This window comes from Pongo abelii, chromosome 4 (assembly GCF_028885655.2).
Source record: "Pongo abelii isolate AG06213 chromosome 4, NHGRI_mPonAbe1-v2.0_pri, whole genome shotgun sequence".
In the NCBI taxonomy this organism is placed as follows: domain Eukaryota; kingdom Metazoa; phylum Chordata; class Mammalia; order Primates; family Hominidae; genus Pongo; species Pongo abelii.
Window position 1 is genome coordinate 183,100,010 of NC_071989.2, and position 13,378 is coordinate 183,113,387.

Sequence of the window (13,378 nt, forward strand, 5' to 3'; positions counted from 1 at the left end):
TCCTGCCTCAGCCTCCCAAGTAGCTGGGATTACAGGCTCCTGCTACCAAGCCCAGCTAATTCTGTGTGTGTGTGTTTAGTAGAGATGGGGTTTCACCATGTTGGCCAGGCTAGTCTTGAACTCCTGACCTCAGGTGATCCACCTGCCTCAGCCTCCCAAGTAGCTGGGATTACAGGCTCCTGCTACCAAGCCCAGCTAATTCTGTGTGTGTGTGTTTAGTAGAGATGGGGTTTCACCATGTTGGCCAGGCTAGTCTTGAACTCCTGACCTCAGGTGATCCACCTGCCTCAGCCTCCCAAAGTGCTGGGATTACAGGTGTGAGCCGCCGTGTCCAGCCCTTTTATCTCTTAATAGTTCAGCAGGTAGTTCTAAAAGCAAAACTGCCCTTTAAAAATATAATCATTATACCATCATCACAGCCCAGAACAATCAATAATAATTTCTTGATATCATTAAACACCTAGTTGGTGTTGATACTTCCCAATTGTCTTATACATGTTTTTCTTAAATTAATCTCTTTGAATCAGTTAACATGTCTCTTAAGACTTAAAAAAGTCTATAGACCCCTTCTCCACCATCTTGTCATTTGTTGTTGTTGAAGGAACTGAGTCATGTGTCTTCTATGTTTCCCACAGTCTGGACTTTGCTAATTACATTCCCTTGGTGGCACTTAACAAGCTCCTATGTCTTCTGTGTTTCCTGTTAAGTTGGTGGTTGGCTCTAGAAGCTGCTCGGATCCAGGTTTGAAACTTTGCCAGCCCCATTGCATAAGTGGTGCTGTGCACAGGAAGCAGCTCAGATCCGATTATTTTTCTTTTCCTGATGTTAGTGGACTTTGATCATGAATGCCAAAATCCATTATTTCATTAGGGGTTGCAAAATGCTGATCATACAGTTATACCTTCCCTCTTTGCCAGGAGGTAAAGAGGAACTTCCCCTCACCAACTAGTTGGTTACTCTGAGAGATGCAGTATATGTATAAATTTTCAGGATTTTTACTTGTGTCCAAACTACATCTAATTACTCTAGATGATGATGCCAGGACAGATCCTATAACAGAAGCAAGTTGGGGATAGGAGAGGGAAATGTGTCAGTTTAGGGTTGTGTTGCATAAATTGAGGGAGCTCTGCTTCATAAGCCTCGGTACCTCTCAGTGTGGAGCTCAGTGAGGCCAGGCCAGGGAGGCAACATATCTGTGTCTTCAGCCTCTGGTTGGTAGAAGAAGTCAGGGATGTGGAAGGCCCTTCTGCAGTGACAAAAGCATTTCCTGGCCCTTGCAAGTGGTTGGGTGGGTGGATGGATGGATATAAGGATATTGCTGTCATACATGAGTGTTTATTATCAAGCGATTGCTCAGGAAGAGAAAACGTATGAAAAAGTAATATCACACTCAAACTGTAATCCTTGTTACGACAACTTAGCAGAATAATAGCAATAACCTTTTGGTTTATATTTTTCTATTCAGAAACTCAACATCCTTTATTTTATTTTATTTTTTTTTACTTGGAGCGAAAAACTTGCTCCCTTTAATGGGGCTGTTTAGATTCCCAAGGCCACGAAGGCTGCCTTGGCCTGCAAAATGGCTCCTCCTCTTGACTGCAGCCACTTCTCTCTTTGGGGCCACTGATCCCCATGATAGAGGGTAGACACTGCATTACCCTCCCCAGGCTCACTATTAAATGGTAACAGCTGACTAGCTTTGGGGAACACCTGGGAGATTTTCAGACTACCCAATCTGGAAGGAGGCAGAAAGAGATTTAGGTTCAACTGGTGAGCAAGAGGTGAAGTTATTCCAGCCACCTCCCTGGCAAATGCCAGCTCGGCCCACCCTGGTGACCTGCAGGAGTGGTTCTCAGTGCCTGCTCCTGGTGGTGTGCCCTGACTCACATGCTGAGGGGTAGTCACAGTGGGAACTGACCTTGGTCCCTACTACGTGCCAGCCACTGGGCCAGGTCCCTCACACACATCAGCAATTCATGTAGCCTAGTGTGTAAAATTCTGAACTTTGGCTATGACAAACCAGGTGCAAATTCTCGTTGCTGCTGTTACACACTTGGGCTGGACATTTAATCTCTCAGAGCCTTGGTTTTCTCTTTGTAAAATTAGGGAAATAATTTCTACCTCCTAATGTCTTTGAGATGATCAAGTAAGAAAATTCAAGTTAAGTCCCTAACATGCGTTCAATAAATTGAGTAGTAATTTTCGTTATTGTTGCCAATTCCAAATTATGCTTTTCAAAATGGAGTACTCAGGCACCCCCAGGGGGACTCTGGTGGTGTGTTTCAGAAGATAGGTGGTATTTGAGAAAATGTACATATTTGCATGATAAAGCTGTTTCTAGAACTTGGGTTTTTATGTAAAATTTTGTAAAGGGAAATTTTTTTTCTTTTTCTTTTTCTTTTTTTTTTGAGATGGAGTCTTGGCTCTGTCACCAAGGCTGAAATGCAGTGGTGCGATCTCTGCTCACTGCAACCTCTGCCTCCCAGGTTCAAGTGATTCTCCTTCCTCAGCCTCCTGAGTAGCTGGGATTACATGCGTACGCCACCATGCCTGGCTAATTTTTGTAATTTTAGTAGAGACAGGGTTTCATCATGTTCACCAGGCTGGTCTCGAACTCCTGACCTCAGGTGATCTGCCTGCCTTGGCCTCCCAAAGTGCTGGGATTACAGGTGTGAGCCACTGTGCCCAGCGGAGGGAAATTTTTAACAATTAAACTATGAACTAGAATGCACATCTCAAGTTAATTTTTTAACAGCAGCTCCAGTTCAAGGGTATTTCATGTATGCAGTAGGCTGCTTTAACCTGCACCCCAGCCTTCTGGAACCGCACGTGCATTCTTCTCTGCCTACTGTCCCAGAAAAGCTTGAAAAATGGTCCTACCACAACTTGATGCTGCAGATGCCGCCATCACCCCCATTCTACAGGTGCGAGAAGAGTCTCAGAAATTTCATGAGGTGGGAGTCGAGATTTGAAAACAGATTGTTTTCACTGTGAAGTCCACGCTCTTTTCCCTGCCCCACGTTGTATCGGAGCTGAGAAAGAGAATAATTTAACATTAGGAAACATACCCCACAGGGCCCCAGCTGCCTCTGGGCTGGGTCACTTGGCTTGTATCACAGCAGGAGCAGCCCTGGCAATATAATGCACTGTTTCCACATTCATAAGGCCCGGTCGCATTCATAAGGCCCGGTCACTGTCATGGTGACAGTGACTCAGCATCCAGCCCTGCTGTGGCCTCTGCCTGTCTCTGTCTCACCCACGGTGGTGCATCCAGCAGTGTAGAGTTAGGGCCCAGTGAAGAAGGAAGGTGGGCAGTTGAATTGATTCACTCTACCAACACTGATAGAATCTTCTGAGGCACAGGGGTCTCAAAGAGTCTTTCCGAATGTTTCAAATGACAGCAACCGGCTCGATCAGGAATTTGATAAGAAGCCAGAGTGGCTAGACCATGGGTTACAAGGGGCATGCGATAAACGATGACAGTGGGCCTTGCCCAGTCATGGGCCATGTTAAGGACTGTGCGCTTCATCATAAGATGTGAAGACACTAAGGGGACCGAAGTGGACATGGTCAGATTCATCTTGGAAAATGTTGATTCCCGTTTACTTTAGTAGGGAGGAGTTTGGAGTAGAGAAGGGAGAGTAGAAGCAAAGAAACCAGTTGCCTGTTCAAGTAGTTCTTGTAGTATGGTGATATCAGAGGAAATGGAAATATGAGAACGCTTTACAGAGCTGTTGAGAAGGGAGAATGGAGGGGACGTGGTGATGGCCCAGATCCTCAAGGAAAGAGAGAGGCATCATCAAGATGGTCTATGGGTTCTATTGCGTGCAGCTTAAGAGAGGAAGCTGCCTTTTGCTGAGGCAGTCACGTTGGCCCGTGCAGTGGATGATGGGGAGGGGAACATAGCTTTGGGTTTGAGCCTGCTGAGTTTGAGATGCGTTCCCAATGTGGCTGTGGTTTGAACAAATGTCTGTTCAGGTCTGGATTCTGGAAAAGGGGTCTGCGCTGGAGACATGGTCTGTGAGTCATGGCTGTGAAGGTGGTAATGAAACCAGGGGTGGGAGGGGCGGATGAGATCACTGCTTGACATTTCAGGGTGCACTCAGTACATGGAGAAGCTCTATTAAGCTTTGCAAAATACTTAAAAATAGTTCTGTTCCACCACCTCCCCTGCCCCCATCACTTCAAGAACTTAAAAGATTTTGGAGGGCCAGGTCAGAAACCAATAACCTGTTTTGTTTCTCTACTTCCTTTGGCTGTGGAATCTTTTATTCACATGAATAAGCTCAATAAATAATAAAGCCTATAAAGTATAAATAGCACAGGTCTGGTCAAAGCAGCGTTGTGAAGGGCAGGATCCCGGCCCACTCAGACTTCTCCCACCTGTAGGTTTCTCCAGGGACTCCCAGCGTTGCAGGGAAAACAGCCTGAAAGCTGTCAGCTTATATGATTTCCTATTTGCTTTTGTTTCTAAAGATTTCTGAGCATCTCTGATGGTATTATGGGGGTGTACTGAACAGTGAACATCATCAACATTTTCATAATGGCTCACAAGAAACCCCAGGATTTCATAAGAACTTTGGGTCCATCTTCCCAAACATCAGTTATCCCTGAGCTTCAGACCCTTCGAAGACTTTGAGCTGACAGAACTCCAAACAGACCAGCTTTTACAGAGGATGCAATTTAGAAACCCAGCTTTTGTCAGTCGAGAGTCTCCTTGACAATGAAGGCTTGTCGATTTCCCAACTGGCACTCTCGTTAAGGAAACGCAATTTAACTGTCAGCGGAACTAAGGGCATGTGTTGGATACTCCTTAGTGGCATTTATTCTGCAATGACAAAGAAGTGGAGGATGCCAGGAAAAGCTTGTGGGTCTGGGAAGGGGAAGGGAAGGGTGGCATTTGGGGAGTTTGCTGGTGCTAAATTGCTCCATATGTTGCATTAATAACCAATCCATCCAGGGGGCTGGAAAAATGGGTAATTGAAACATACGGTACCTATTAGGACCTATCTGCACATATGTAACTGCTCATTTCATCTGTACAAATGACTGCTTACTTAAGCAAATAGCAGGTCTGAGTGCTCATGTTGGGAAATTTTGCTAGGAAGTCATTTCTTTAGGAAAGGCTATATTCACATCCTCAAAGTGCTGAAAAGTCTAGGAAACACGATGCCATGGATGCATAAAAAGAGGGCTGGCCAGGATCGGTAGCTCACGCCTGTAATCCTAGCACTTTGGGAGGCCAAGGCGGGTGGATAACTTGAGGCCAGGAGTTCGAGACCAGCCTGGCCAACATGGTGAAACCCTGTCTCTACTAAAAATGCAAAAATTAGCTGGGCATGGTGGCGCACACCTATAATCCCACCTACTCAGGAAGTTGAGGCATGAGAATTGTTTGAACCTGGGAGGCAGAGGTTGCAGTGAGCTGAGATTGCACCACTGCACTCCAGCCTGGGTGATAGAGGAAGACTCTGTCTCAAAAAAAAAAAAAAAGAAAAGAAAAAAAGAAAGAGAGCAGCAAGCAAGGTGGGAAGACCAAAGTCGTACTGGAAGGATGTGAGTATTTGAGGCTATGCTTTTCCAAATGCGGCTGGTAAGCGTGGCTTGCACTGGCCACAGAGTGGAGCAGACTAACAAAATGCTCAAAACAAAGCCCACTAGTGGACTAGTGGTCCAAATTTGGGGAGATGTTGGGCCAGACAGCTCAGTGTGATTTGTGGTAGAGAAACAGCATTAGAACCTAGATATAATCTAAAGCTCCCTGCTGCTCAGGCCCCAATACTAGTCTCATGAAAACCAAATGTCTCTTATTGATTTGGGAGAAAGTGATGAGGAATTATTTGTTATGTTTCTGTCTTCATTTTCTTACTTCTTTCTATGCTATTTATTCTGTTACCTCTATGGCCCTATAGAAACCAAAATCAGCTTCGTCACTGATTTCTACAAGTGGTCCACTTTTATTAGCATTTTTGTGTTTTTTCTGAGCTGTACCAGAATGCGGGGATGTGGGGAGATATGAGAAGTTTCCAGAGAAAGTTGTGAGACCACGCAGGTTCCTAGCTTTCTGCTGTCTCCTGAATCCCCTCTCTCTCTTTTGTCCTCTTATTTCAACATTCCACCTTCTCCTAGGCAACAAATAGTATCCTCTCCTCTGTTCTAGTGAAGCTTAAATGCTTCACAATCACTACTGTGACTTTAAATACTTATCAAACTATTTTTCTCATTAACTCAGCTATCACTTTTTTTTTTTTTTTTTTTTTTGAGACAGAGTCTTGGTGTCTCCAGGCTGGACAGCAGTGGCAGGATCTCGTCTCACTTCAACCTCTGCTTCCCAGGTTCAAGCGATTCCCCTGCCTCAGCCTCCTGAGTAGCTGGGACTACAGGCATGTGCCACCAAGCCCAGCTAATTTTTTGTATTTTAGTAGAGACGGGGTTTCACCATGTTGGCCAGGATGGTCTCGATCTCCTGACCTGATGATCCACCCGCCTCGACCTCCCAAAGTGTTGGGATTACAGGTGTGAGCCACCGTGCTCAGCCTCAGCTATCACTTTTAAAGAGATTTTTGGTGAATTCATCTTCCTCCAACTTGTTACATAAATACAGGCCCTGATCTGAAATCTAATATAAGATTTTCTCTGTGATATAGACAGTTCCTCTTTTGTGTTGCCAGAAGGAAAAGTGGGTTTGCCCAGGCAGTATCAGGTCCTTCCACAGAAAGCGGCTTAGAATACTTTGGGCTCCAACTTGAATTCTCTTAAACAACAAGGAAATGTACTAGCTCAACATCCTAAGAACTCTGCAAGTGAGGAGGCTCTGGGTTGGCTGATTCAGCAGCTCAGTTAACTCACTAAGGACTCGTATTTTCTCATCTTCACGCTGACATCTTTAGTAAGTAAATGGTGTTCTTACATTGGCTCCCTATGTGCTCACACAAAAAAATAAAATAAAATAAAATAAATAAATAAATAAATAAAAGGTGCAGCACTTCCCACTATGATTGAACCCACGATGATTGGTCTAGAATAATGAGAGCCCAATCTTGCAGCTCGTAGGGATGAGGTAGCCAAGTCCTTAGGGAGGGGAGTAGGTCTCCGAAGAATATGTGGGTTCTGTTAAGAAGGAGAGGCAGGAGGAATTAAACCTTGGGTAGATAACCCGTGTTACCTGTTTCAAGAGAGGGGAAGTGAATGGAAAACAGAGAAAAGTTTCCATAAGGCTGTGGGCAACACTGTTCTATTGTTCTGGAGGCTGCAATAGAGTCTTGCATAAATACACATGAGCTTCTTTCTCTCTAGACCATGATTGCTGGAGTTTGAGCAAACCTTTATTCTCATCCTATTTGCAAGATAAGCCCAACAGCACCTTAATTTTTTTTTTTTTTTTTTTTGAGATGCAGTTTCGCTCTTCTTGCCCAGGCTGGTGTGCGATGGCACGATCTTGGCTCACTGCAAGGTTTCACACTTGGCTCAGTATGTCTGACTGCTTTCAACTGGCATCATGCTTTTAAAGACCATCCATGTTATTGCATATACTAGTCGTTCATTTCTTTTTATTGCTTCTCAGTGCAAGCAGGGGTTTTTCTTCCCAGGTTCAAGTCATTCTCCTGCCTCAGCCCCCTGAGTAGCTGGGATTACAGGTGTGCACCACCACGTCTGGCTACTTTTTAGTAGAGACGGGGTTTCACCATGTTGGTCAGGCTGGTCTCAAACTCCTGACCTCAAGTGATCCACCTGCCTTGGCCTCTCAAAGTGCTGGGATTACAGGCGTGAGTCACTGCACCTGGCCCACCACCTTGATTTTTATCTCTTCAACTACCAGCCCAGAAGCCTCATCAGTGATTCCCCATTCCTACCCCAGCCTTAGATATGAGCTCACATGAATCCCATATAGCCCATGAATTCTACACACATCGGCTGCATTGGCCTTAATGGGCATGGTTAGGATGGAGTACAGATAAAACCAAGTCTGGCAGACTGAAAAATGCCACCCTCCCCCATAAAAAAAGAGATTCCAAGTCCTGACCCCTGGAATTTGTGAGTATTACCTTCTATGGCAAAGTGAATATTACCTTCTATGGCAACATGAATATTACCATAAATGGCAAAAGAGGTGATTAAGTTAAGGATTTTGAGATAGAGAGATTATCTTGGATTATCCGGGAGGGCCCTAAATACAATCACATGTATCCTTGTAAGAGAGAAACAGATTTGAGACGGAGAGGAGAAGGTGATGTGACCGTAAGAGCAGAAAGAGTTTTGAAGATGCTGGCCTAGAAGATTGGAGTGATGTGGCCATAAGCCAAAGAATGCTGGCAGACACCAGTAGCTGGAGGAGGGAAGAAATGAATCCTCCCCTTAGAGCCTGCAGAAGGAGTGCAGCCCTTGGTGACACCTTGATTTCAGCCCAGTGATACTAAATTTGGACTTCTGTGAGAGAATAAATTTCTATTGTTGTAAGCCCCTGAGTAATTTGTTACAGCAGCCATGGAAAACCAATACACCAGGTCTAACCAGAATGAGAATTAGTGGTGGGAAGTGAAGGCAATTTTGCTTCAGGGGTTTGGTCTTCAGGATGTCATGAACAGACCAGTTGGAGTGACCCAGATTGGATCCTGACACATGATGATTTCATGCTAGGGATGCCCACCCACACCCGGAGTGTGTGTCATACACAACACAGCAGATGCCTGGGGTCTGGTCCCAGACCTGATTATCGGAGGCAGCTACAGGCCACTGGGACAAAGGGCTAAAGGGATGAAAGCTCTTCTGTACTAAAGGGGAACATGCCCTGCATCACTGTAAATTCGAGGAAGGCATGGAAGGGGCTTCTTGTCAGCAGCCTGGCTTATGAGAGGGAGCCAGAAATTCCACTTGGGAGAGTGACACCCTAGCACACTTCCTAGGTTAGTAGAGTTTCGGGGAGTATTTGTCACTTGGGTATTTAGTGAAGACATTGGACTCAGCTCAAGTGTCAAGTTCAGTTCCTAGTAGCTGTGTTGGATGCCTTGTGGAGGAAGGTTTTGAGAAGGATGGCTGTGACTGAGTAGCGAGGTGCACCATAGACTCAGCAGGGCAGTGGCAGCCCTCCCAGCAGGTGTCTGCCCTGCCATGATCAGCATTCCTGGCTTTTTCTCCCAATGTCAGGCGTCCCTTTGGTTCAGAAATTACATTCCATCTTGCTAACTTATTAATCAATCAGTAGGAATCACAGAGCAAGTCTATGTCGAAAGGTCTGTGCTAAAATGTTGTGGAGACAAAGAAAAGGCCTTCATGGTGGTTGCCATCTAGAGACTGCCTTCTGCGTGGCTGTGTGTCCTTCCTGCCTTCTCCAGGGTCTACTGCTCATCTAGACTCACCAAAACGGAGGTGGAAAGGGCCCTTCAGTGGATTTATTCCAGGGTTTTCTATGCCTTTCACTTTCTTGGAGTAATATATATTTTTTAAAAACTTTTTGTTTGGCCAGGTAATGATGTAACAATAAACCTGCCACATAGTACCAGAAAAGGGTAATCTGTGACAATAAAACATTGAATGAGTTTAAATTATGAAGAATTTTCTACAGTGTCCTTTCTTTTCTTAGTTGACTGCAGACCACTAAAAACTTGTTCATGGGCTGGCTTTGAGCCAGCATTTGAGAGTCTGGATAATCTGTTCAGGCTGCTATAACGAAGTGCCACAAACTGGGTGGCTTAAACAGCAGAAATGTACTATCTCCGTTCTGAAGGCCAGAAGTCCCAGGTCAAGATGTCAGCAGGGCTGGTTCCTTCTGAGGGCTTTGCGGGAGAATTGGCTCCATGCCTCTCACCTAGATGCTGGTAATTTCAGGCATTGCTTGGCTTGTAGAAGGGATTCTCCCTGTGTCTTCACATCACTGTCCCTCTCTGCATATCTGTCTCTGTGTCCAAATTTCTCCATTTTATGAGGACACAGTCACATTGGATTAGGGCCCACCTTAGTGACCTCATCATGGCCAGGTGAGGTGGCTCATGCCTGTAATCCCACTACTTTGGGAGGCCAAGGCAGATGGATAGCTTGAGCCTGGGAGTTCTAGACCAGCCTGGGCAACATGGCGAGTCTCTAAAAAAAATCCAAAAAAATTAGCCAGGTGTGATGGCTTGTATCTGTAGTCCCAGCTACTCAAGAGGCTGAGGTGGGAGGATCATTTGAGTCCAGGACATCGAGGCTACAGTGAGCCATGATTGTGCCATTGCACTCCACCCTGGATGACAGTGAGACCCTGTCTCAAAAAAAAAAAGAAAGAAAAAAAAAAGAGAGACCTCACTATAACTTGATCATCTGTGATCTTATTTTCAAATAAGATCACTTTGAAATATTTTAAAGGTATACAATTCAACCCATAATAAAAGCTATCATTTTATCCAGTAACATGTTCTTTCAGTGTGTCTAGTCACCCATCCACTAATCAGAGGCTGTCAGAGAAGTTGAGTGCATGAAGATACTGGCTGCAGTGTGCTTTATAACAGCAAGATCTGAGAGAAGGGGGTATAAGGAAATGATTTAGTGAAATGTCATCTCATCTCAATGGAGCCATTTAAAAGCTTGTTTATGAAGAGTCCATAACCACATGAAAAATGTCATGACTCCTGTTAGTTTAAAAGGAGGTCACCCTTCCTTCCTCCCCCTGATCTTCCCTTAGTCTTAAAGATGTGTCTGGATCAAAGACAGGGTGTTTCAACCTCAAGAAGAGGAGTATTCCCGGCCGGGCGTGGTGGCTCACGCCTGTAATCCCAGCACTTTGGGAGGCCAAGGTGGGTGGATCACAAGGTCAAGAGATCGAAATCATCCTGGCCAACATGGTGAAACTCCGTCTCTACTAAAAATACAAAAATTAGCTGGGTGTGGTGGTGCATGCCTGTAGTCCCAGCTGGATCATATGGTGGGTGTCTATTGAACTATATAAGAATTGTCAAACTGTTCTTTCAAAGTGGCCAGGAGAGCCATTTTGCATCCCTGCCAGTAATGCATGAGAGCTCCAGTGCTCTGTATCCTCTATGGCACTTGCTGTAGTGCCATACGGGAGGCTGAGGCAGGAGAATCGCTTGAATCCGGGAGGCAGAGGTTGCAGTGAGCCGATATTAGGCCACTGCACTCCAGCCTGGGTGACAGAGTGAGACTCTCAAAAAAAAAAGTGAGAGGGGCATTCCCATGGATTGGTCATGGTTGAGGACATTGGTCAGGTCAGGTGTTAAGAGTATTCTCCCTCTCCTGATCCTCTGTCTCCTGTCTTCCCAGCAGCCTAGAAAGATCAGGTGCAGCCTGTGGCATGCTCCCTCCTGGGAGAAGCTTCTGTTCTCTGGTTCACTCTCTCCTTTCTCACAAGTTCACAAATGACTTTTACATCTGATAAGTGAATTCTCACAATAGTCCCACGAGATGCTTACATTAGGTGTGTCCATTTCACAGATGAGGACACTGAGGCACAGGAAGTCAAGCAACCTGCACAAAGCCATGCAACAACCAGCCAGTATCTGAGTCGCGACCAAAGCCCAGAGCCCAGTCTGCCTTCTTGTCTGAGGTTCTTTCGACAGCCTGCATTGCTTCTCTTCTAGGATAATCTGGCCCTAGGGAAGGAGGCCACCTGGACAGCACCATGGTGACACAGAGGGAACCAGATGTGGGAAAGCTTCTCTCTGAGACCATGTTTGCTTCTGTTTCTCGAGCCAAGTTAATTCTCTCCTAGAACAAAGCCAGTTAGAAATGGGGGAAGCTACTGAAATACCTTTGATGGCTTGTCTTGCATCGATATTATTTTCTCCCACTGAGGAGTTAGAGGGTTTCTGGTTATGTGCTATGTAAATTCTTTGGCTCATTCATTTTTTTCCATCCTTCCCTCCATGGTCCATCAGGAAAATCATGGTTAAATGAGTGAGTAAAAACTTATGATTTGCCCGTCCACGTCCCAACTTCCTTCTTCTTTTAGACCTTTTTGTGTGACATGTATTTTCTTTGGCCCTGATTTTTTATTTATAGCTTCTACTTTATTGAAAGCACTCTTGTGAGCTGCCTCTATTCCTTTGTGGATTGAAACAGAGTGTAAGGAAATAAAATATTATCCTTTTTTCAGAATAAGAACGTTTTGGAAAATGAAAGTCTATTTTCTGTGTTTGTTTTGTTTTGTGATAGAAACAGAAGATAAGGGAAGGATTATCCAATTCCACAAGCTTTGTGCTCTGGGGAATACAGGACTGATGTTTGATATTAAATGTATGTGCTACAGTGTAAATTTCTACTATTGTAATAATTGTGCTGGCATTGTTATTTTCACCTTTATTATCACTTTCATATATTATTACAGGGAGGAGGAAAGAGTAGGATGTGAATTCTTTCACTCTTTTTGTTCAAAGTCAGCTTTATTGATAATTTACAAAACGTAAAATTTATCCTCCTTAAGTATGCAATTCAATACATTTTGCCAAAGCTTCAGAGTCATATAACCACCACCACAATTCAGATGTAGAACATTTCCCTCACTCTAGAAAGTTCCCTCATGCCCTTTTGCAATCAACAATCTTCCCCATTCTGCCCCTGCTCCCAGCCCATTCACCTGATTTCTGTCCAAATATTTTTGAGTTGTTTTGCTCCAAGTGTTATTATATAAATAAAACCATACAGTATGTGGCCTTTTGTGTCTGACTGCTTTCAACTGGCATCATGCTTTTAAAGATCATCCATGTTATTGCATATACTAGTTGTTCATTTCTTTTTATTGCTTCACAGCTGTTTTAGTCTGTTTTGTGTGGACACAACATAATACAAGAGGCTGGGTAATTTACAGAGAAAAGAAGTTTATGTAGCTCATGGTTCTGGAGGCTGGGAAGTTCAAGAGCATGGTGCCTGCATCTGGTGACAGCCCTCATGCTGCATCACCCATAGTGGAAGGTGAAAGGGCAAGAGACAGCAAAAGTGAGAGAGCAAGAGAGTGCCCAACTCACTTTTATCACAATCCACTCTCGAGATAACAAACTCACTCCCTTCATAATGACATTAATCCTTTCATGAGCCCTCATGGCCTAATCACCTCTTAATACACTCACAATGTCAATTAAATTTTAGCATGAGTTTTGGAGGGGACATTGAATCCATAGCAGTAGCAATTTATCTTTTCATTAGTTGAGGAACATTTGGATTGTTTATAATTTGGGGTGATTATGAATAAAGCTGCCATAAACATTTGCATGCAGGTCTTTTTGTGTACATATATTTTCATTTCTTTTGGATGAACATCTATAATAGGATTGCTGGGTCATATGGTGGGTATATATTGAACTATATAAGAAATTGTCAAACTGTTCTTTCAAAGAGGCCAGGAGAGCCATTTTGCATCCTTGCCAGTAATGCATGAGAGCTCCAGTGCTCT

General features: G+C 44.4%; 1 long non-coding RNA gene across 1 annotated transcript; it reads left to right on the forward strand.

Annotated features, from left to right (window-relative positions):
* Positions 1–6,327: 6,327 nt before the first annotated feature.
* On the forward strand, positions 6,328–11,914 carry LOC129059303 (uncharacterized). The gene is made up of 2 exons (XR_008525096.2): positions 6,328–6,889; positions 11,425–11,914. It is a non-coding gene; the product is annotated as an uncharacterized LOC129059303 (long non-coding RNA).
* The last annotated feature ends 1,464 nt before the right edge of the window (positions 11,915–13,378 follow it).